This window comes from Emydura macquarii, unplaced genomic scaffold, assembly GCF_026122565.2.
Source record: "Emydura macquarii macquarii isolate MOO-44397 ecotype Brisbane River unplaced genomic scaffold, CSIRO-AGI_Emac_v2 contig_431, whole genome shotgun sequence".
NCBI classification, from domain to species: Eukaryota; Metazoa; Chordata; order Testudines; family Chelidae; genus Emydura; species Emydura macquarii.
In genome coordinates this window covers 6,678,409-6,699,776 of record NW_027130568.1, presented here as the reverse complement: position 1 = coordinate 6,699,776, position 21,368 = coordinate 6,678,409, and positions in this window count along the sequence as shown.

Here is a 21,368-nt window from a genome sequence, read left to right as displayed (position 1 = left end):
GTTCTTTGCTAAAATATTGAAGTGGTTACTACTAGTTCTTAGCCTCCGTTAGTTCAACTGAAACAGCAGCAAAAGCTGCAAGTACAAACAATGTGTCTGCTTATATATTTGGACTGGGAAATATATCTGTTTATTATTATTCTGAGTTTTGGCAACCATGCTGATAGCAAAATAATGCTGTTTCATGATCTACTATCCTATTTTCTTCTCTCTTTCACATTCAAGTGCCAAGAAAAATACTGTTTCTTTGGTTGCTTTTGTGCAATGAATTGCCTGTAAATGCTGGTCCAGGTTGCAAAAGTTGAGGCCAGATTCTTGCCTGTGTCATTTAATGGCCAGGGGATTCAGAGAGCTGTTGTGTACGCTTCTATCCCAGGTGCAACACAACACACTGTTGCTTGTATCTACCAAGTGACTGGACTGAATCTGTGGGTCTCCATTTTATCTCCTATCACAGCCAAGTATCCATCACAGTCATTAATTGCATTCTGCAGTCATTAATTAATTCTTTGCAGTTACAAAGGGCCACATACCCTGTTTTTTCTGCTTACATTTTAAGCTAGCAAATAAATCTACATTTGTAGTATGAAGTGGTTTTGAAAATAATTGTTGTACTGTTCCAAAAGAAAGCCCCAACTATGTTTAACCATCAAATCCAAGTTAACAGCGTTGCCAGTAGCAACAAAATATCTTCCTGATGTATGGCAGATCAGGTCAATCACAATAGAACTCTAGATCCATGTACAGATTCAGAAAAACTAAAGTCTCGATCTAAAAAACCACTTAAGCGTGTGTTAATTTAATTGACTTCAATGGGACTTAGATGGTTAAAATTAAACTCATGCTGAATGAGGAGGGATTTAAGCATATACTTAAAATTAAGTACGTGCTTAATGAGAGCCAAAATGTGTATATTCTGGTCATAAAATGGCAAACATCAGCCACAAGATAGGCATTGAGTGTTACAACTGCTGAAAAAGGTCTGTCTTATGGAGATCTGGGGTTAGCTAATTTTTGTATTGGATCTTTCTTTACTTCATTTAATAGAGATACTAAATGTAAAGTTAATGTTACTTTTGGTAAAGAAATGATATGGCTTTTTGGAGGCTTCTTTTTCAACATGGAATTGAACTGAATAATAGCACTGGTAACTTTTCACAATGGGGAAACTGTCTTTTGAACAGCTGTTCAGGGTACTACCCCCATTATCTATATTATGAATAGAAAAGTATAACTAGATTCTGTGCTTTTATTCCAGCTGTTCCTAACAGTTTGGCTGCAGGACTTCCCTTCTTTGGAAGCCATCACTGGTTTAGAATACAGAGTTTCAATTTAGAGTGACTACTAATGCAAGTATGTGATTAGTTTAGTCATTTAAAAACCTATTTTTATATATCAACACAAAAGTTTTAAGGCTTTTCTTGCTTTTCCATAGTTTTTCTTTTGCTTTCTTCTCCAAAAGGTCCCCCACTAGCTTGGTGTGACCATTCTGCCAATGGTGTCAGCAGCCAAAGGGCTGAGTCCTTATTTTTAGGGGATTCTCTTCAATCTGCTTAATTTTGGCTCGCACCCCAACCCAGCAATCTGGGAACCTATCCACTCTGGCTACCTTTTGATAGCCAAATATGTATCCAATCGCAAACACATTCAACAGCGGTTTAAACTAAAGAAGTTTATTGGGGGAAGAAAAGGTATATGACAGGGTGAACTGAGGTAGACTTTGTAATTTAACACTTTCTATCACCTGCTACCTCAGGGTGCATAAATCACAGTCCCAAACAATTAAACCTTGGTTGATGTAGTTTTGCTGTCTCCCATGCCCCCCACCCGTTTACAGTTCAGGGGTCCCCAACTTCCCCACTTACAGTTCCTGGATCCAGAAATCCCAGGCAAAAATCAAAGCCCCATTTCTTAGGCAGCTCTGGGGCTCTATCACTTGCCATGCTATAAGAATTTCAGTAGCTAAGACAGGGAGGGCTCACCACTGTCTTTAGGCCAATGGCAGAAGAGGAGTTTGGAACATAGTCCACACATCTGCTCTCAGTCCACTTCTCCCTTGCTGAAGTCTGTAGTGGCAAGGAGGAGCAACTGCTGCTTCCCTAAACCCACTGCTGGCCATGTGACCAGAAATGCTGGGCTTTGTCCTCTGCTGGCCAGATGACTGGAACCAATGCAGAGCTTTGTTTTACATAAGGCAACTTTAGCTCAGTTCTTTTTTAAAAGGAATAGGGGACCTGTAGCCTAAGGTCCCACACAGAGTCACTGAGAGGTACTCCCAGCAGAAAATCAGAAATTTGTAATCTCTTTTCCCTCGCTTTTTCTTTGTCCAGGTCCTCTTACCCAATCTTGGGAAACATCAGTTTCATTCAGGGTGAGCCCAAGCCAAGTTATTGACCAGGCCCTGACCCCAGCCCCATGGGCCTCAACAGAACCACCTCCAAAACATCAGCTCTAGATATAAAACCCAAGTGGTCTCCAAACCGTCTACAATTAGCACCCAAATGAGCCACCAGCTTGCTCAGTCAATTCCCTGTGCTCTCAGCAGAGGCCAACAGAGAACTGACTGTCAACTCTTCTCTCTTACCTGCAAACGTTTGAAGAAAGCTCCTCAATCACCACCACCTCCTGCTTGTTGATGTCATACCTCAGGGCTTACATCTAGATGACTTTCTTTCTTTCAGTTATTTTAATTGTGACTCCCTTAACATTGTGTATTTTTTTATTCTCCCATTTCTTATGGAAATGACCGGTGGCAGGACACCACCACTTAGCATTTCTTGTCCTCCTCTGTCTACTGAATGTGGCTCTTTGATCACGAGAAAAGAAAACCGAAAACCAGATGGATATGATACACAAAATGATGGTGATCTAGAATAAGTCATTTTTCCACAGACATGACAAAGTATGAGATGCTCTGAATCAAACTGGAACCACCCACTTCTATTCATTACCTTAACTTCTCTACATTGAACTGTGGGAGCTACTTATCCACCCACAAGCTTAATCTATGCAAATCATTCTGAAATGCATTTATTCTTTTCCCCTAAAACATGTGACACTCCATTCCTATTTAGTGTCATCAACCAATTCAGTTGTTTTTTTAAATTAAGCAATTTATGTTAAATGCTAAATACATTAAAATGGTAATGGTCTGGTTTACATCTGTAAAATTATGGAAATTCAGATTTGAGTAAATTTCCAATTTTAGAACATTGATTTTACATAATTGCATGTTAGAGCTTACACATTTTATATTTTAGATATTTCAAATGGTCAATATCTTTGGTACTTGGTTATTATAAAAATGGCTTCAGCCTTTTCAGGCACAAATAGCTTGTAGCACTTCATTTTGTTCCTTCCTGAGGTTTTCTTAGATTCTTCAAATTTCCCCCCATACATTTCCAGGTGCATCTGCACTTGTATAATTCTGAAGGGTTTTCCTGCACTGATAAACCTTTTCATCAGAGGTAAACATGATCAGTGCGAGTTCAGAGAAGGCTTTTTCCATACTAGTTTATGCAGTTGCAAAAACACCTGTGCCCTGCCAACAATAGTTTCCATCACTGTAGAGAAAAATGGTTCAGAAACATTTATGAATTTTCATAGTGTAGATAAAGTCTTAGCGATGTTCTTCCAGTGCTTGTGGTGAACTTTCACTTCTGATGGAGGAAGGCTCAGTGCAACAGTAGAAAGGGTAATTACTACTCTTTCAAGCAGTAGTTGCACTACATCCATAGTGGAAAATAGGGCTTATACTATATGCTTTAAAATGGTTGCTTTGGTAAATATTCCTACTGGAAAACTCCTTCATGGAAAGTCAGCACAAAACAGAGTTCAACCACAGTCAAGGTGAACTTGTTTAAATATCAAAATGAATATTCATAAAAAACTTATTACAGCATTTGTCCAGCACCAGTTCTTCTGTAGCTTTACCACTATCTTCCAGTTCAGCAAGGAACTCACTTTACAAGATGTTCATCAGTCTCTCTTGGATGTAACTGTTGTTTTCCACTAGATTATACATTGCTAAATATTTACTAACCTTGACATGTATCAGTTCCAACATGTTTTCCACAAATAAAAATTGTACAACTTGGGGTAAGCTGCTGTGTTGAGCTTCCAAGAGGTATAGCACAGAATCTGCAGCCCAGGGCTGCAGGGCCTATGATGACTTTAAGCCACCTTTGTGCCCTCTTGATCCTGGTTTGGTTTGGGGACTAGAAAACAGATACAACCCCTATCTGCCCAGAGTTGGGGAGGGAGGCAGAGTGAGGGCCCCCGATTTCAGCACTGTTACTGAGCATGCTCAGCACAAGCCATGCTCAGCACAAGCCAAATCTGGATCATCATGTGACCCCTCATGCCCCTCCATGCATCGTCTCTACTAGAAAGTCCCCTGGAGTGACTTAGACAGCTCTTGTTCATTTTAAGGCTGACCTATGGCCTGCAGCACTGCCCGGAATCTCCACAGTGTTGCATGCTGAGGACCTGCTGCCATCCCGCGACCTACACTGGTATTTGTGAAGGGGGCCTCAGATGTCAGCTCCACAGCACCTGTGCCAGAGGGATCCTCCCCTTATATGGATAAGGGTTTTTTAGGGGCCCGTTTACTTGGCTCAGGGCCAGAGTGATGATCTCCACCCATTGTGTCTATTCAATGCAAAGGTTTTTTTTAAAATGGATGCCTAACGTTAGCTTCTGATTCTAAATTAAATAAATAAAGTAACTAAATAAGTAGCCTGACAATGGAAGGGGCTGGGCACACTTGGAAAACAAGTCCATAAATGTAGATCCTATAGTATATCATCTTTTCATTTATTTCTAATCTGTCCTAAATTTGTGCTAACGGCTTTCTGCTTTCCTTGCTACTGCTTTCATAATGCAGAGTTGAAATTCACCTGAGGGTTACTGGTGTGCTGTCAAGTTTTAATTGTTTTAATTGCTTAATTATCTGCTCTGGTGAAGTGGCTAAGCCTTGACATTTCACATTCTCCCCAGGAATATGCATTTTAGTCTGTGAGATGTTTCTGTGCAAGAGGTTTCCTATATAAAGTAAAACTACTAAGTTTTGCATTTTTGCTGGTATAGTGAAAAGGATAAAAAGGATCTGCTGAGTGATATTTTTACAGAATAATCCAATTAAACCGGAAAAGTCTGTTTACAGTGGATTCCTGCCTACAGGCAAGTAAAAAGCATGCCTCATCAAGCTAGTAAGCTACCTTGTATACAGACTATTAATTTTCAGTTCAGAAATCATGGTAGTAAGTGAAGGGTGACATTGCTAAGGAGAGAGATAGGGTGTATGGATTGCATGACTGCAACAATGTATTTTGGAAGCTTTTTGCAAATTTTCTTTGTATTCAGTAATATAGGTTCCGTTATGCATATTTTATTTTTGATATTACAGCAGACGGGAAATTAAGGGCAAAGAATGAATTCTATTTGTTTCAATATGTTTTTCTTGGCTGGATCAGTACCTGTGTGGTTAACACTTCTTGTATTAAAGAAAATTGGAAGAGTTTAGCACAAGAGAGACCCTAAAGGGACTATGAGGAAAACCTGGAGAGAGACTGCAAATAACAAGAAAACCCTCCGTGTGCCAAAAATCACTTTCTTTTTCTTCTGTGGGACTAGGAATGAAAATGAGCAAATGTCTTCTTTTTTGCTTAAATATTTGAGTTAGAATTGGAGGGTTCCAGGGAATTAAGAGGGTGAGAGCAAAATGGAAAAGAGAAGAAATGGAGAGCAAGTAGAAAAAGCAATCCAAAAAACGCTTATTAATTCAACCAGCAGTACTAACAATGCTGCTTAAAACGCTGGAGAAATCATCCAGCGTCCTTGGTTGTAGCAAGAAGGATGGGTTGCAGATACTACAATTCCAGTAGCAGTAGTAGAGTTATGGCAATGGTATGTGCAGCAACTGCAACAGGCAACATATCTTTCCCTTGCATTGGAGGCAGTTATAGGAGAAATATTTTCTTTCTTCAAAAAAAAAAAAAAAAAATCTCACTCAACTGGCGGTATCCAGTATGCAACATTCATGCATAGAATCATAGAAGTATAGGGCTAAAACAGACCTCCAGAAGTTATCTAGTCCATCTGCCTGCACTGAGGCAGGATTAAATATAGCTATGTCATCCCTGACAGGTGCTATCTAACCTGTTCTTAAAAACCTCCAGTGACAAGAATTCCCCAAAATCCAATCTGTTCTACTGTTTATCCTCATAGCTACCAAGTTTTTTCCAAATATCTAACCTAAATCTCCTTTGTTGCACATAGAGCTAATTACATCTTGTCTTCCCTTCAGCAAAATTGTCTCAAGAAGCAGCATCAAATTGTTTTATAAGATGCACACTGTGATGGGGTGCACCCCATGCAAGCCCTGAGTGGGTTAATGTGGCTAATTAACCATTCATGCTGCAGCTGGAAGGGAAACAGGGATTGGTAAAGTCTAATTGTAGATGAAGCCCAGCTGGGATAGGATTATAAAGTCAGGATGTAAAAGCAGCAAGGGGCTGCAGAGGGGGCCTGTAGTCATTCTCCCCCCCCCCCCCCCAAAAAAAAAAAAAGAAAAGAATACATGAGTGAGGATAAGGAGAAAGTTCAGGGGGAGAATAAGTCTTGGGATTCTACTCTGGATGAGCTGGTCTGGCAAGAGACCAAGAAAGGTGAAGTAGGCACAGAAAGTAGAGGAAGTTGTGTTGGTAAACCTAAAGATAGATGAGGAGTTAGAAAGTCAGGGTAGAAAGTTGGGGTTGGTTCTGCTTTGAGCAGGTGGTTGGACTAGATGGCCTCCTTGGAGTCCTTCCAACCCTAATATTCTATGGAGCCCCTGGAAAGAGCAACAGGGACTAAGACTGAGCAGACCTGGATTGCTAGTAATAGGGTCCCTGGTCTGGAACCTGGATTAGTGGGTGGGTCTGGGTTTCCCTGCTAGCCGCTGGTTAGCAGAAAAGGACCTAGAGATAGAACAGAAGACTGCCTGAGGGGACAGCTAGACAGCCTGTCTGGTGGGACTTTGATACCTTGGGGGAAGGGGAATGGACTGTATACTGATTTGGCTGGAGGGATGAATCATGAAGAGAGAGCACTTTGAGTTGCAAGGTGAGAGAAGAACCCCACAGAGTGAGCAACCGATGCCAGGGGGTGCCATATATGGCACAAGCTAATTCATGGACCTTGAAATGAGGAGATATAGTAATGGTGAGTGGCAACCCCTTTACTTACACACACACACACACACACACACACACACACACACACACACACACACACACACACACACACACACACACACACACACACACACACACACACACTGAGGTCTTTTAAGAATCTTGGAAAGTTTTAGTAACTGTATTTGTAATTACTAGCATTCATGCTACAAGTAAAATAAGTCTTGAAAGAAGAAATGATATAACAGAGGCAGTGGTTCTGTTATAACAGTAGAAAGAAACTCAAGCTAAATTGTATGTACAGTCAGACATTTAAAAATACACTTTTATCATGCGTTCACACATTGTTATTAATGGAAATACTGCAATATCTGACACCACAATCATGGAGCCATAATAATGCCATAGCAACAGTAAAAAAAAACCCAAACACTTTGTGGGTGCAAACCCAAGCCAACTGGATGAGAGAAATTGTACAAAGAAATTAACTAATGCCTAAGGGAAGATCATGGAAAACAATAAGTACTACAATATTGGTCCAAGGCAATACCTTTGCAATGTCCTGTCTGAAGTGTCTGGGCTCCTGCTGCGAATCTGAAATTTTCTACTCCGCTTCATTTAAGTGTGGTTTAATGGATAAAACAGTGGACGAGGATTGAGGGAGATCTGGGTGCTATTCCTGACTCTAGCGCAAGTCACTTCACCTCTGTGTATCTTGTTTTTTCTTTGTAAAATGGAGATAATGATACTGATCTCCTTTGTAAAGTGCTTTGAGAGCTATAGATAAAGAAACCTATATAAGAGACAGATTACGTTTATTAGGTAATATAAGATTCTCTTTTTAGTGAAATGAGGCAGTTACAAATACTTGAATGTCTGTGTACTTACCTTGTTTAAAACAGGCAATAACTTGGAGAAGGTGGGGGGCAGGGTGTTCCACAAAAAAGATAGCTGTTCATATAATGTCTATTACAAACTGTTCTGTGCCAGGAAAAATGCATAGAAATTATCCGGGTTTTATAATGTTTCTTAGAGCCAAAATGTTCATTCTGATGATCAGATCCTTGGGGAAAAAAATGGACTGAAGGCATATAAAGTAGAGCACCTTAGATGTGTGTTTAAAAAGGGTTGAGTGCTTCTGTGGCAAGTTTGCCCAGAAAAGTGAAATGCATGTGAAAATGTCACATCAAACACTCTGGAGTGAAACTGTGGATTAAGAAAGTGCTATTGAGAATGAAGTAGTCTGTGTTCCTTAATACTTACTGTAGCAGTTCCCCCTTCTCCTTAAATCTACTTAAATTCAGTCTTTTCATTTCACACTTTCAAAATAGTTTTTGAAGAGCCATAGATATTGGCTACCCTTGTACTCATGTTGTTTTGCCATATATACATTGGATGTTGTCAGTTCATGATACTGCACGTGATGCATCATTTTTCATGACATTAACACCCTCATTTGTTCTTTGCCCCACTTAACTGTTGGGATGGAAGAGGAGGGGGAATTTTGCTTTCTATCTTTTCATAATGTGGTTTCCTCTTCTATCTGTAGAACAAGGAGAGGCTGAAAGAAGAATGCAGTACTTCCCATGTTTGATCCATTTTGTCAGTGCTCCCACTCCTATGGTTTATAGAGTGTTGCTATTATCTGCAGTCTGCTTGTTCTGTGTGGTTTCCATTGAGCTCACTGTTCCGATGTATGGATCCAAGAAGAGCTAAACATAAGACTCTAAAGAACTGCAGCATGTGGCTTATGAGCTGGGATAGAAAGAGGACCACTATTGTGTTAAAGTCACACTGTATTTTTACAAAATTTGAGGAAAATGAATTCCTTGATGATGATAATCTTGTCTGTAGTTTGCAATGAAATGCTTTCTACAAGTATACTGACAAAAGCTACTGAGATTTCTTTGCACCATAAATGAATCCAAAATGCATTACTTGTTTATTTAATGTGTGCTTTTTCAGTAGCTTTGTATCCCTAGTAACTATCATAATATTATAGTTTGTTTTTCCCCAGACTTCTTTAAACTTTGGTTTTTAATTTAAAAATAATTCCCAGGTCTTACTCTGAATATTTTGTGCTAGCAAACCAAAAAGTGTTTCTTCCTAGTAGTTGTTTGGGATTAACCTGGGGGGAGAAGTAGGGGGATAATTTCGTAAAGGGAAAATTTATGAAGAAAAGATGAATGTTCAAAAATTCTGCAGTCTATGAAGCCATAGGAATAAATATCAGATAGAATCTATTTCTCTCCTGCAAAGGGTAGAAACAATTCATTTTATAGTTTGTAAAGCATCAGTTTTAAACAACCATATATATTGTAGCAGACAAGATGTTTGGTACAAAGTGGCATTTTGCATAGTGTTCTATATGCTTACAATTTGCCAGTAAAAATAAATAAATATATTTCTATAAAAGTATATAATTAGGTCACACTTATGAAAGGATCAAAACAAAATTCCCTCCCCCCCCCCCCCAAAACGGAACATACCCAGAATATTGAGGGTACTGGTATTGGAGAATCTGGATCTGAATTTTGCAGGTGGCCCCATTCTCTTTAAAATACCACACCAACACATGAGATCCAGATACTCATAGTTTAGTTCATTTAGAATCCAAATCTGTGGCTCAGGGCCATCTCTCCAGGAGGGGAAAATCCTTCAATTTCAAAAGAATCTACTAGTTTTGAAAGAGTTTTCTTACACTTACAATAAATATGGTCTCTGTTACCACCAGTGTCTGAGTGGAAATAATGTAAATGCTCTGAATGGATTTTAATGAGACACTGAAATATCTTTGTGCGGCACATGGTTCTGGTCTCTGTGGAAGACAGGATATTGGACTAATTGCACCTTTGGCCTTCTCCAGTTTAATTCCTACATTTTCTTAACTATGATTGAAATCCAGAAACTTTAGTTAAAAACAATAAAACTGCATGAAAGCAAATATTTGTGAATGCGTTTTAACAAAGCCATGCAACCCCCTTCCCCCCCCCCCCCCCCCCCCCAAAATTTTTTTTTACACTGTTAAAACTGAGGGAGCCAGCATTTCCTATAGTCCACATAAGTACTTTCTGTAAACTCATCTCCCATGAGACTAGGATTTCAGAGAGGATCAATTAAAAATAAAGTTGTAAATATCAATAGAAATATTTCCTGTTAAGGTAACCCTTCCAGTTTGCCTTAAGAAATCCAACCACAAAAAAAAAAATCTCAGTGAATATTGGACATCAAACACATAAATCACTAAGCTGAAATCTTAAGAGTACTTGAGGGTGAAGAAGCAGTAGTCTTCGCAGCATTAGATACCACACTAGCCAAGTATGCTGGCTGATCTACAGGGACTAGCTGCCTGCAACTGCTCACAGTAGATAGTTTTTCAACTAGCTTAAGTGGTAGGAGTTGGAGAGCCTGGGTATTTCAGCTGAAGAAGAATCGAGAAGGTTGTTTATGAAGAAGTTCTGCATTATAATGTTAGTATGACTTTATCATCTTCTTAGGGTGCCTTAAATGCTTTATCAGACTGACTTAATCAATGTGACTGAGAAACCACTTGCTGCTTCAGATGGAATTTAGTAGAATATCATTTTCTTACCATCTTTTTAAAATTAAGTTGTCAGAACTAGATATTTTTTTCTATACTCTCTCTAGTTCACCAGCTATTTGATCACCAGGATTTTGTCTAATGTGCACGCATTTCCATAGTGGATTTCTCTGTTAATCAGTTGAATTCTCTACTCTGTTAAATGATTGTTGTCATAAATACAATCCCTCCTTATCATTTTTTTTTGGTCTGTAAATAGATGTTGTTCTATTCTTGTACTTTGAGTTCCACAGCTGAATTGCTCTAGGGGATCTGAACACTAGATACTGGTTACTAATCTCTAATATGGCATGTGGAAAGGGGGAAAGAATGATTGTCAGCATGCAGCAAGTCACGAACTGAAGACATCATGTCCTTTTGGGAAAGAATTGTATCTGTTTGTTTTACCTAGCAAATTCTTAGTTCAGACCTTTATGATTTAGTGGATATTGAAAGCAGCAATGTGTAGAAGCTAGATATATGTCAGAAGGATAAGAATGCCTTCATCTTGCCCTCGGGAGTGGCATTACAGCCCAGTCCTGTGCACAAGCTATTTAATATGCTCAGAAACAGCAGCAGGTAACAAACTCGGAAACTTTGCAATTAGTAGACCACTTATTTCTGTTTGAACATTATTTTTGTAAAGAATGATTCTTGTCATCATGTCACGTTGTGCTGCAGTTTGCTGTAGAGTACTTCAGTCATCTTATATTATGTTCTGGTGGACTTAATCTAGGCAATTGATGTATGGTAATAAGACATGCCAAGTGAAAACAAGACAGGTCTGAATTTAGCAAATCTCTCTACTCCTATTTTTCTCAAAGATGGAGTTTAATATCATTAAAATGTTTGCTTAATTATTTTAAAAGGGCTAAACAGGGTTTTATTTTTTGGGGGAGGGAGTGTTGGTTATTTAAAATACTTTTACATTTAACATCTTTACTAGTGATCTAGAAGATGGCGTAAAGTAAATAGTACTTTAATTAAATTTGCAAGTGATAGCAATCTGAGGTATTAAGGTAAGCAACCTTAAGAGGTTTGATATTTGGGCAGAAATAAAATGAGCTTCAGCCTGGAATAATGTAGACTAATACATTCGTGGCATAATTATGTTGTTTAGATTTAAACTGCATGGAAAGCACTAGTGAATATATAAAACAAAACCCTAAAGGGGAGGCTGTGATGCATCATGGGAAACGTAGTCTGACCGAGGAGCCCAGCCTGGAGAGGATAATGGGAGCTTAAGGCATCAGAGCAATATTGTTGAATCAAGATAATTATTTTTTTGCCTGAAATACTTGAGTTTTTGAATTTTTACCAAAAAAATAAAATTTTCCATGGAGATAGGGTGAACAACCAAGTTTGACAACTTGCTGTACTTCTTTGGGTGTCTTTTCCATTTCTAATTTTTACTGTTGTGGTACTTACTGCAAAATAGCAAAAACCTGTCACTTCTTCTTGAATAAATGTATTCCTAATGCTGATTCTGTTGTTCAATATGTACATGACTGAGCTGCCAAGGTTTGTTCCAAACTTGATATTGGATGTTGGATGGGGCTTCTCTCTCCTATCAAACACCCAATATATCTTCTAGTCTCTGATCTCAGATCACCACCAATATATTTTTTCCTGAGTCTGTCTTCCTTTTCTGCCTCACTTTCTTCTTAAAACAAGGGTAGCTCTTTTCCCTGAACATGTTCAGTTAATCTTGTTAAAAGGTGAAAGCAAGGGAGTTGAAACCCTTTCCTTGAAGAGCAAATTCCTTATCTTTGCACTGTGCCTGATGTGCATTAAACTTGGAAGCAGAAGTTCCAAGATTGCATTTTTGCCTGGTTCTTTCATATAATAGCATGAGACCCTGGCTTTGTTCCTCAGGTCAGGTAGAAACTTGGAGGCTGATTCTCCACGCTGTTACACCAAAAACTAGTGTAACAAACAGAATGGGGAATCGGGCCCTTTTTGTTTACTTATTTGATACTTTTACTTGGGACAGATTGAGAGGTTTAGTTATTGGTGCAAGAAGATTCAAATGATGGAAGATTTATGTCCAAATTTTGTATAGTAACTTTCCCACAGTTCTGCATTTCTGTGTTATAGTTTAGAGTAGTACAGTGATACTACCTCTAATTTGTGTAGGATGTGGGTAAATTGGAAGGACAATTAGACCCAAATGGTTAATTATTTATTTGCATTACAGTAGCACGTATGAGCCCCAGTCATGGATCAGGGCTGTTGTGATAATTGGGCCTATAGATTTACCCTAATTGTGCATTTAACTGAATAAAGGTGAGCAAAAGTTCATAAGTCACCATAACTTATAACCACAAATGTTGCTGGGAAGAGGTACAAAAGGGAGATAGAAATACTGAATTAGTCCAAACAAAAAGGCCTACTGATGTAATTCAATGATGGTATTAGGATCATGCATGTTGAACAAGGAAAGTGTGGAACCAGAAAACAGTGAATCAAAATTGTATTGGAAACTAGGCCTAATTGGTGGACACAATAATGTGATGGATCTTCTGACCATTCATTTTTTTAAGGAACTCAAAAAGGAACAGATTGGAGGATGGTGGGGAGGGGAGGGGAGGGGGGGGGGGAATTTGCTACTGGATCAAGCTTCAACATGCTGGCTGCCACCCACACAATCTCCTGGCCTTTCATCATCCTGAGCCTGAGACCTATGCTAACCAGACAGTAATAAAAGGTTTAGAGGATTTTTAACAGAGTTTTCCATGTTACTAAGCAGGCTGAAGTCTTTGTATACCAAACCCTGAACCTTGTTGAACACTGTTTAAGGACAGACACTGACTAGGTTATGTTAACTTCTTTAGCCCATATATTCCATCTAAATTAATATAGGATTCCATTGTCTAAGTGTTGTACAAACACAGAACAAAAAGATAGGCTCCTTAACTACATTCACAATACTAGCAAGCATATCACTTCGCAGATGCAGTCCTGTGCATGCAATTAAGGTAGTTGTTCGAATAACTCTACACCTGTCTACCTGGGTGCTCAGTTTGCATGTTTACATTTGACTTTTTAGCATGAAATAATTAATATATGGTGGGTATTGTCCACCCAATGAAGGACAATGAAGGACATAATACTACCCAGTGCTGTTTCCTTATGCACTTCTTACAGATCAATACATTAAACAGATTTTTTCTGACTTTGGAAAAAGTCAACTCCAACCCCTATTTTAATATCTCTTTTCTTTGACCTTTAAACATTTTAAAGTTAATATTCCTCCCTTCACTGAACTACTTCCTGTACTATATGGAGTATTTAACGACTTCTGAATATAGGATTTCACATTTATGAACCCAGTTATCATTACTGCAACAATCCAGGAAAAAATGGCACTAAACTTTAAAGTATTAGAACCTTAATGTAAATTTGCTATTTCACAGCTCCATTTTGCTGAAGAAGGTAACTTTTCCCTTCCTTTTAGAATCACATTTTCTGAGCTAGTCACAGTTACAAGTTGGAGTATATCAGCTCATAAATTGTGACCAAAGGAAATAAAAAATTTAAAGAAAGCACTTAAAATAAACATGAGTTGTGCAAAAGACTATTAGACTGTGTGGCATGGACCAAGATTATTTTTGATAATTATTTTTGCTCTTCAAAAAAGCATCTACAGATTTTCATTGCTCTTGCATTAGATCACAAGGCTTCCACATTTTCAATTTCTGAGCTGTACAAAGGAGGAAACTGTCAATGTCAGGTAACTTTCAAAGCTAATTGGAAGGACTACTAGTGAAAAAAGCTTCAAGACATATAAAGCTGTTCTAACTTAAATGGCTTAGGAAATACTATAGGGAATATAACTATATTTTAATGAAAATTGATAACATCAGGAGATATTTAATGACTTTTAGTGCTTCTTGTGACATGAACCTGGTTAATAGCAATGGAAATAAGTCTTCTATTTGGCCACATTCTCTGGTCTATGTGGTTTAGCCATGATCTGGATGGACTACATAAACTATGAGGCTGTTTTGGTCCCTGTGATCATTCAGTCTCTGGGATGCCTAACAAAAGAGAAGTGGTATTGGAAATTATGCCTATGAGTGATGTGCTTCCTAGACAGCATGTGTTTGGGGTGGTGTAATGTTCTTGTTGTAATGCAGTCAGTAGGAACCAAACAGAAAAAAGCAGATCTCTAGCAAGCTCCTTAAGCACTGTGTGATCACTGAAAACAACAAGAGGAACCAATAAGAATTGAAAATAGCTCCAATTAGGATGCAGAAAACCAATTTGTATTACATGTTTCTGCCACCTAACAGATGCCTGTGCACTTGACATACTATTAGCGTTAACTCATCTAAAACAGACACCATTTGCCGACATTTATTATCTGGTAGTTGGTATTAGACATATCAAGTTTTTAGAATATGAAAAAAAAATGTAATAACTGTGTGGCAGCTCCTGGCAAATGCTAATTTTTAATGGCAATGTTGTTAGCTAGATTTGAGTGACCAAAAGTGGGAAGCTGCATTTCTTTATACCATTTCACCTTGTTATGCAATCTTCTCCTCATCTCAAGAGGAAAGATGTATTAGATAATATAGATCCCAGTTATGGTCATCTGTAGTCAAGGAAAACTCTCATTGATTTCAATTCATGCTTGGTTTGTTGTTCCTTTAATCATTGAGTTAGTTTGGGAACAGTTTTGTTATTGGATTAAGTTCAATGGAGCTTTGAGGAGGAGTTACTCAAGAATTTTGACTGAATAAGGAAAAGTGCTTCTGTCTTTCAGGCTGTCTTCAAAGGTTTTAAAGAGACAAAATGTGTGTCTCTCTAAAATCCTGAGACCAACATGGCTACAACTGCAGACTTCAAAGATTTTAAACATTTCGAAACCTTTGAAAATCCAAGTTTTATTTTTCCTCAACTTTTTTTTCTCTCTCCTGTCTCCTATTCCAATAAACTCATTCTTTCTCGTCAGCTGTATCTCTGCTTGACAAATGCAGGAATGATGTCCCAAGAATCAAGAAAAATGGAAAGTTAGTTGGCTTTTGACATGAGTAGACCAACCAATATCAAAACTAATTTACTTTCTTTTGACATAACTGTGTCAAATATTGGACTTCTGCCAAAGCTAGATCTGTGTTATAAACTTTATTTTAACTTGTACTTTAGGAAAGAAATTCAACTTGAGTTTTTATTCTGGATTATTCTGAGAAGTACTTTCTTGCTGGATACTGGGCTAGAGAATTAGACTATTATTTAGAGCTAATTAAAACTTTTCATTTGAAAAAAAAAAATCAGCAAAAGTTTTGCTAGTTCCCCCAGACCACATACACATTTTGCCTTTTCCCATTTTTTTGCCTACTGGGAAAAGGGGGAAGTGGTTAGAAGTGGAAAGGGAAAAAAAGGGATTAAAAAAAAAGTCTGAAATGAAAAATGTTGAAAAAATTACATTTTAAAAAAATCAATGAAAAAGTTACTATTTTTAACCACTTTTTAAAATTTGTATTCTAGAAGTGCCTGGAGGTCCCAAACAAACTTAGTGTTTTCATTGTGCTAGGAGCTACAAACATGGAATAAGACACTGTCCCCATAAGAATTTACAACCTAAACAGATAGGTTAGGCAAAAAGGTACGAGGGGAGGACAGAGTCATGGGTGATGTACTAGAACATGCCAGTGGAGGAAGTGGGATAGAACCCGGGTCTCCTTTTTTTCAGTGCAATGCTCTATATGTTGGAGGATCAAAAAGGAATCCTGCCATGTCCGTTAGCTGGAAAGTGTGCGTGTGCATGCGTGCAGGTGTGAGAGAGATCTGATCTAATTTTTTTAAATCACAAAAAAAGTACAGTTTAAAGTTTCTGGGTTTCAGGGTGCAAATGACCTTTTAAAATATTTTAAAAAAAATTGGAAAATATTTGTATTTAGCTTTTTATCAATATTACTGAAATTGTTTTATTGATTTCTTATTTACTAAAAACCTGGGTTTAGTATATGAAATATCTTATAATTGTTTGGATAATGTTTTCAGTATAAATGTTGATGGAAAATGTCATTGAAAAATTTGCACCTTTCTTTTTTAAGACCCAAAGACTAGCTAGTATTCACCCAAGTTCTCAAAGGTTCTGTACCCAAGTTGCATAATGAAAGAAATAAGACTTTGTATCAATTTTATATATTATAACCACTAAACTGAAATCAAATCAGGAAAACATAGAGCTAAGCTACTGGTAAATATTAAACTAAGCTAAAATAAAAGCATTATTTTTTGGTACTGATCTGTCAACCCAGCAGTGATGATGGGCAGAAGGAATTCTTTCCACTGCTTTGTCGTCTTATACCAACTTCATGGTTTTGTTCATCTTTAAAACTTTTTTGTTCTATGTCATTCTTAACTGTGTCTATCCAGTACCTTCTCTGCCTTTCTCTGTTTCTATTCCTTTTCACTCTGGTATATATTGGGCTCATTCTTTACATGTGTCCGAACAATCACAATACTTTTTCTTGAATCTTCTGTAATAGTGTCATTTCTTGTCCTCAATGTTTTCTTATAATTCCTTTTTATTTTCTGCAGGCTTGAAACTCTGTGTATCCCTCACCAGTACATTTCTGCAGTCTATATGTTTTGTTTCAGCTTTCTTCATTCTCCAATAGGCTGATGTATACACTAGTAACAGCATGGCAGTTATTTCATAAATGCTGATTTTAATTTTTATCAGCATCTTTAGTCTTCCAGATCTTGCAATATTTTCCAAATGCAGTAATGGCTAGTCTGATTCTACTTTTTATGTCATCTTCACAATTCTGATTCTTCTGTAGTAGTCCTTAGGGATACACAATTTTGCCCACTTGTTCTAGTTCTGTGTTTCCAACTTTGAACTTTACCTTTTCCTCTTATCTTCCAGTTGCCATGTTTTTTGTCTTCTCCATGCTGATCTTCAGCCTGAATTTTCTGCTTTCCCAGTCTACCTTATCAGTTACTCTCTGTACATTCTTCTTGGTCAATGCTTATGAGGTCAATACCATCTGCAAATCTGTTGTTCACCCTCCTCCAACATAAACAAACTCCTTTTGTTTACACTTTCTGCTACAGCCATTACTGTCTCCAATACCTAGTTTAACAAATCTGGCAATAGTGTGCATCCTTGTCTCACTCCTGTGGCAACGGTGAACCATTCTGTCAGCTTCTTGTCTATTCTCACCGCACTCATCGACTCGCTGTTTTCTATCAGCTTGATCAATTTCTTGGGAATACCATGTATTTTTAAGACTTGCCATAACCCTTTCTGCCAAATGCTATCAAATGCCTGTTTGAAGTCTATAAAGCTGTTGTAGCAGGTTCGATGTGTTCTATGTATTTTTCCAATATCTGTCTTGTCACTAATAAGTCATCTATTTTACTTTGTCCTATTCTAAATCAGGCTTGTTCCTCTGGAAGCATGGCTTCCACATACCACTTTGTTCTTCTCTGCAGTGTCTTGGCAAATGCTTTTCCCGACACACTCAATAAGCTGATTCCTCTGTAGTTTTTGAACTCTTGCCTCTTTTTTTTTTTAAATAGATTGGCACTATTTTTGATTTCCCTCTTTTGCTTGGCACTTGTTTGTAAATCTTGTTGAATAGCCTTTAGAGTGTTCATCGCCTGCTTGCAGCAGCTTGGCAGTTATCTCTTCTTGATGTATTTTTCTTTTTCAAACTTTCTATTAAAGATCTTTAATATTTATAAGAAATCCAGCCCCTGTTTTCCCTCTTTTGCACCAGAAAGTTTGTCCAAGATGATTTAATCATTGTACAATCGAGTGGGTCCAGTTCTGGGTCCAGTCCTGTTCAATATCTTCATCAATGGTTTAGATAATAGCATAGAGAGGACACTTATAAAATTTGCGAATGATACTAAGCTTGGAGTGGTTGCAAGTGCTTTGGCGGGTAGGATTAAAATTCAAAATGATCTGGAAAAATGGTCTGAAATAAATAGGATGAAATTCAAAAAGGACAAATGCAAAGTACTCCACTTAGAAAGGAACAATCAGTTACACTCATACAAAATGGGAAAAGACTGCCTAGGAAGCAGTACTGCGGAAAGGATCTGGGGGTCATAGTTGATCACAAGCTAAATACAAGCCAACAGTGTAATACTGTTGGAAAAAAAAGCAAACATCATTCTGGGATTTATTAGCAGGAGTGTTGTAAGTATGACACAAGAAGTAATTCTTCTGCTCTATTTTGAGCTAATTAGGCCTCAACTGAAGAACTATGTCCAATTCTGAGCACCACATTTCAAGAAAGATGTAGCCAAACTGGAGAAAGTTCAAAGAAGAGCAACAAAAATGATTAAAGGACTAGAAAACATGATCAATGAGGGAAAGCATTGAAATAATTGGGTTTGTTTAGACTGGAGAAAAGACAGAGGGGATATGAAAACACTTTTCAAGTACATAAAAGGTTGTTACGAGGAGGAGGGAAAAAAATTGTTCTCCATACTTCTGAGAAGAGGACGAGAAGCAATGGGCTTAAATTGCCACAAGGGTGGTTTAGGTTGGACATTAGGAAAAACTTCTTAACTCTCAGGGTGGTTAAACATTGGAATAAATTGCCTAGGGAAGTTGTGGAATCTCCATCATTGGAGATATTTAAGAGCAGGTTGGACAGACACCTGTCAGGAATGGTCTAGGCTTGGTCCTGCCTTGGGTGCATGGGATGGGATGAAAAGACCTCTCGAGGTCCTTCCAGTCCTATGATTCTATGAATCTACTCTATACAACCCCAAAATAAAGCACTACTAGTATAAAATCAAGATGAAATCAAACAAATTAGATTCAATATTGGATTGCAGTTAAATCAACGGATGTGTTAAATTATCAAGTATAAAATCTAAGAAATAGTCTAGAAATTAGCTATTTGCTATTAAATCCCAACTAAAGTTTGTCCAAAGTCCACCAACTCTAATTTGAAGGTGGTTATATATCTTAATATTGAAACCAAATTCTTATCTGATGTCTAAACTGCAATCTCAGAGCCAATGACAAAGCTTCCTTCTTAAAATTCTGTTCCCTTATGTTGGCTAACACTTTCCTCCTTCGCACATTCCATACATATGTTCTAATAGGCACTTTAACAAAACACTCTTTAATAACTCTTGTATTGCAAAAATTGCAGATGACTATGTCAAGACTTTCCTATACTTGAAGGCCAGAAGGGATTTATCATGGTCATCTAATATGACCTTGTTCATATTTCAGATCACAAAATCTCACCCGCCCACTCCTGTAACAGGCCCATAACCTCTGGCTGTGTTACTGAGGTCCTCCAACTCTGTTAATGTTTTGTGGTTTTTTGCAATTGAATACTATTTATGGCTTTGGCACTTTGAACTTGGGTCTCCCACACTGTAGAAGAGTGCCCAAATCCTCAGCTATAGGGTATCCTGGGGTGGTTCTTAGTCTCTCCTGTTGAAGATGTTCCATTTTGTAAATAACTAGTCATTGGGCCATAGAGAAAGTGAGTGAGTGATTCTATAGCCTGGTGATTAGGGCATTCAAGTTCATGTCCTTGCTCCCATGGCTAGTTATTTATACACAGTGGAACATTTTCAACAGGAGAGATTGAGGAAAAACCCACAGCAGAATAACCCATAGCCCAATGGAAAGGGTATTCTGAGGTATAGCAATGTGGAAGACCTAAGTTCAATTCCCTTCTCTATGGCAGGCAGAGAGGGGAAATTGATCCTGGGTTTCCCACATCCAAGGTGGTAAAGCTTTATAACAGAGGTTTTTATCTACTTCTCCTTGTTGCTTTGTGAATATAGTCCTTTCAAAACACCCAGAAAGAATGTTTTGGGTCAAATGAAACATTTTATTTGACCTGAAATGGACTTTTCAATTCACCAACATTTTTAGAATTTTCAAATTTGGTTCAACTTGGACTGTATTTTTTCCCCAACTCTTTGGAATTGCCAGCAAATTGCATAATAAGTTATTTTTCCTGCTCTACTCGTGACTTCACAATTGTCCCACTGTTTCATAACACCCCCACATTTCCACCTATAATCTTGCTGCACCTAACTGATTTCTGAAATCTTATTCACAGGCCGTGAATAGAGGGTTTTAAAACTGTTCATCAGGCAAACTTATCCTCAGAAAACATAAACCTCAAATACAATTCCCCTCCCACTCCCACCAAAATAAGAAACCACCACCTTGATGTCTTCATGACTATATCAGTAATTGTGTAAAGTAAAATACTGGTGATAACTTACAAGTCTTATCTTTTCTAATGACTGTAGGGAGCTTCAAATAGGTGGCATTCAATGATTTCTTCCTGGTTAGATACGTTTTATGTTAAGCATTTGGGAGTGGTTTAATAAACTGGTGATTTGGATTGAATATTGTATGTAAGTTTGTCTTGTATAACATAATTTGACAGAGAACCTTGCAGATGTTATCACTAAAGGATCTGATCCAGAATGGAGAGATCTCAGAGGATTCAATCTTTAAGATCATTCTTCAGTTTTTTTCTGCTGTCATTTGAATTGTGTATATTTGTCTTCAAGATCGCAAAGACAAGAGGGAATGTTTTCTTTGTTTTCTGTAGGATTAGGGAAGAGTAAAGAGGAAGGGGACCTAATGGTCTGGGCCA